This window comes from Diaphorina citri, unplaced genomic scaffold (assembly GCF_000475195.1).
Source record: "Diaphorina citri unplaced genomic scaffold, Diaci psyllid genome assembly version 1.1 scaffold4781, whole genome shotgun sequence".
NCBI classification, from domain to species: domain Eukaryota; kingdom Metazoa; phylum Arthropoda; class Insecta; order Hemiptera; family Psyllidae; genus Diaphorina; species Diaphorina citri.
In genome coordinates, this window is record NW_007382171.1 from 4,139 (window position 1) to 7,020 (window position 2,882).

The window sequence follows — 2,882 nt, forward strand, 5'->3', positions numbered from 1 at the left end:
TCGATTCCCACCTGGGGAGGATTTCATCCTAAACAGATGAGGTTCTTTCTCGGAACAACATGGCTTTCTCCTATCACGTCTTCCTTCTCCCTTCGCTTTTGGGACCATAAGATCTTAGCAGTTACCGTTCCCTCTATGAAACCTCTTTAAAAAAATCTGGTGTGAACATCACACGACTTTCCTTATCCTATTGAATGATGCTTATTTGAGTGTTCTTTTACCCTAACTTTTACAATATCTTTAACCGTTTTGTCGCTATAGCTGAAAACCGCCAAAAAACGGTCGAAATCTGTCCAAAAGCGGTCAAAATACCGCCAAGCGTAGCAACCATCTCAACCAAACGTTTTGTATTGCATCCTTGTCACATTTGTGAACAACATACCAAATTTCAAGTCTCTAGCTTGTACCGTTCCCGAGATATTGTTAAATTACACCGAAAACCGCCAAAAAGCGGTAAAATGCCGCCAACCGTTGCACCGATCTTAACCAAAAGTTTCGTGTCGCATCCTTGTCACATTTGACATCTACATACCAAATTTCAAGTCTCTAGCTCTTACCGTTCTCGAGATATTTTGTTTACAGACAGACACACAGACACACACACGGACCAATGGCTCAAACTTTGTATTTAGGCTCTAGGGACCTCAAAACGCATTTTGGCACTAAAAACTGACCATCGAAATTTTGAACCGATTACATTACTTTCCTTCCTATAGGATAAGGAAAGTAAAAAAAAGGAAAAATAATAATAATGATCTTATGAATACAAAACTTTTTCCGTTTTTCTCGCACACTGTATAATACAAATAGGTATCAACAAAAAACAAATTTTCGAAAACACGAACTTTTGAAAAACATTTCCTAATCCCACCAGTTCAATATGTTGTGTTTCAAATAATTCAAATAACAGAAAAACATACCTAAACAAACTCCAAAGATACATGTATCAATACGAATGTTCCAAATGAAAATGACAAAAATATAATATTAAATAAATATACATCTGATTGTATTTAAAATGAAGTTGATAAAAACACAATTGAACAAATATCCATGATTTTGTTTAAACTTTGAAATATGACATAACATAACAAAAACAATACTCAGAATATATTATGTTTGCCAATTGACTGTGTTTCTAACAAACATAAATACATAATTATATTCTGCTTCGATGAACTTAATTCAATAAATACTGTGCTTCAATGAACTTACCTAAAACATAACAAACAAGATAATTCACATAATTAAAACAAAAGAAATACATGAACAAGATATACAAATGAATAAAATTAATACCACTCGTGTCAAACTTTTCCAAGCTCTATTTCTACTGCCAAGAAGAGTGGTGTTGTCAAAACCCCTTCTCAACAAACAATGCAATGGAAAACAATATTTCCACTTGTTAAGTTCGCACAATGGGAGTTTGTCTAATCCCCGCCATTGTGATGGAAGGTCTTTCGTCACCGCAGCGTGCTTGCGAAAGAAAGCCGAAAACGGGAAGGATGGGAAACCGACTCAGAATACTTTAGAAGATGGGAAAGTGACTCAAAATACTGGCAGAGGGAAAGAAATCCACGATGACGAAGAAGATATTAAAGGAACTCAAAATACCCGAGACAGTGGAAAAGAAAGGCGTACAACTGCAAACGGTATCAAAGGAACTCTAGATAATATCAAAGGAACTCTAAACAGGACAGATAGTGCTGAGGAAACGCTTATTGAAGGCAATACTGCGAACGGCGCAAAACATACTAAAGGAACTCAAAGTGGACCAGAAATTGCAGAGAAAACTACAAACCATATCACCCTTGAAAGCGATACAAAAGATGTCAAAGAAGGAATCGATAATACCATTGCAAGAAAATATATCAAAGAAAGCATTCCAGAGAGACAAAACCCAAAAGGGACCCAAGGTTTAGAAACCAGTAACCCCCAAGAACCAGCAACCAAAACAGAATATAAAGCCAAAACCCAACTCTCCAACAATCCACAAGGATCATCCAAAGAAATCCATCAGAAGAACGTCTTCGCCAGCGCCCATGAAGAATTTAACGAAATACTCCGTAGAAATGCCAATGAAGCACTGGGCAAAAATGGCGAAGTGTACATGGAAGGTCCGTCTAATAGTGGAGTGTATGGAAGGAAACATGTGGTTGATGGTGGAGGTGAAAGTCTTGTTGGAGAAGATGGTGGAGGTGACAATGGGAATGTGAATGCAAACAAGGAGGCTCCAAAGGCTGTGAACAACAATGACAAAGGTAAGTTAGGTAGATTACGGGACATTTTCAAAGGACATAGGGGTATTTATTTTCTTTTAAGAGGTTTGATAGAGGGAACTGTAAAGCTGTGTCCACACATGGTCGACGCCGTCGATCGACGTCAACTGATAATTTACACTGCCTTGACAACATGGATTCATAGATGCACCTCGTCGATCGACGGTGTGGACTATGTGTGGACACAGCCTGACAGCAAAGGTCTTTTCCGAAATCGAAGAGAAAAGGAGGACACGGTAGGAGAATGTCAGCTTTTCCGAAAACGGACCTTGTCTATTTAAGGATAATGGAGGAGTTGCAATTGGGAAAATATTATTAATAAAAGGTCGATTCCTACGTAAAAAGTTGTGAAAAATCCAAATCTGAGGTCAAAACTCCGAAAAAGTAACTTTAAAAGGTCGAAAATTCAATTTTTAATTGCCGTTCTAATAAAGAAGTTCAAAGAGTTGTGACGTCAGACTTCACGTCAAAATGCGCAGAAACGCTTGCGCACAAACAAACGAAGCGAGAGTCATGAATTATGATGTCATCGCCTACGGGAGCGTATGCAGTGACGTCAAACTTCACGATTTACCGGTATTTTTGAAATCGATTTATTTCGTT